Source organism: Magnolia sinica, chromosome 1 (genome assembly GCF_029962835.1).
Source record: "Magnolia sinica isolate HGM2019 chromosome 1, MsV1, whole genome shotgun sequence".
Lineage (NCBI taxonomy): Eukaryota > Viridiplantae > Streptophyta > Magnoliopsida > Magnoliales > Magnoliaceae > Magnolia > Magnolia sinica.
This window is the reverse complement of record NC_080573.1, coordinates 51,227,365-51,228,844: the sequence shown is the minus strand read 5'-3', so window position 1 is coordinate 51,228,844 and position 1,480 is coordinate 51,227,365. Positions and strand designations below refer to the sequence as shown.

Genomic DNA, 1,480 nt, shown 5'->3' with positions numbered 1-1,480 from the left:
CATTGTTGTGTCGCCTTGAGATGTTCACATAAATCCACGTTAACGTTGGACATGCCAACGAATATCCATAGTTATGGGATGCGGGTCGAGCCGGGTTTTCTATAAATTTTATTCCACATTGTGATGATCACTACGTATGATAAGCCGTACATACTTTGTTAGACATGTATCTCATGTAGGTTATTTGCGCATGTTGATACCCCTAGTAGTGGAGTACGAGACGTCTCAGAACTCTTACTTTCCTTTTATGAATCTCTTGAATTATTGTTAATCTTAAAGGATAACCATCACTACAAGTAGAGCGTTAACCCTCTCCAACCGTACAGATGATGCAAGTGATATACAAATTGAAGTTCTAGAGGACCATCTCCTTATGGAAGATTATACTAAATAAATAAGAGGATGGTTTTATAATTACGCTTTCGCTGCGGACTCTGATATTGTAATAAGCTCCCATTGAGAGGGCATTTGACAATTTGCTAAATTCTCTTATTATTATGGAATGAGAATTACAGTTGATTTTATTCTCGTGAATGGTTACCTTCATGAATGTAATTAGATGTGATCTAAATGAAAAAATGGTGTGATTTTTAAAGCATCCAATTCATTCAATTATTAAGACCCGGTTTTCTTGAGCATGAGTATAAACTCTTGCCATGAAAATTCAGGATGTTACATATTCGAGGTGGGTCCTCTGAAAGGTCTTTGGTAATTATTTACAGTATTTGATTGCTCATTCAATATCTCTTGAAAAACAGGAATTGTTGGGCAATTCTCAGTTGTATGTATGTTACAAGCACAAATATCACAAACAACTTTCGTAGCCACTTTTAGGTTCTACCTTCTTAAGTTTCAAGGCCTTGAATTTTCTTGTGAGTTTGGCCATTTTTGTATTTATATCTTCTTTCTCTTTTAAAACATAAATTCCTCCCATTTCCTTTTATTGAGTAGGCTTAGAAGTGGTAGTTCTTGAGGAGGTATCCCATTATTGCGCGTTTTCAGCAAGTTTATCAAAATAATCCCACACATCATCGGCTTCCCTATTCATGAATTCCCCATTACACATCATCTCCACAAATTGGTGCATGGGTGAGGTCAATCCCTCATAGAAAAAGTTTTTTATATGCCATCTTTCATAGCCATGTTGTGGACGTGAATTTATGAGATCCTTAAATCGCTCCCAACATTGAAAGAAGTTCTCATCCTCTTTTTTTACAAAATTCATTGTTGCTTTCCTTAAGGCATTTGTTTTATAATAGGGGAAGAACTTTTTAAGGAACTTCCTTGTCATCTCAGCCCATGTGCCAATGGACCTTGGTCTTAAGGAATGTAACCATAACTTAGCCTTTTCTTTCAAAGAGAAAGGAAACAATTTTAGTCTAACTATGTCCTGAGACACGTTTAGGAAGTGTAATGTAGATATTATCTCATCGAACTCTTTCATATGTAAGTATGGACATTCATATTCTAGTCCATAAAA

At 35.7% G+C, this 1,480-nt stretch overlaps 1 non-coding gene across 1 annotated transcript; it reads left to right on the top strand.

Annotated features, from left to right (window-relative positions):
• Positions 1-1,136: 1,136 nt before the first annotated feature.
• On the top strand, positions 1,137-1,244 carry LOC131223241 (small nucleolar RNA R71). The gene has a single exon (XR_009160352.1). It is a non-coding gene; the product is annotated as a small nucleolar RNA R71 (small nucleolar RNA).
• Positions 1,245-1,480: the final 236 nt, after the last annotated feature.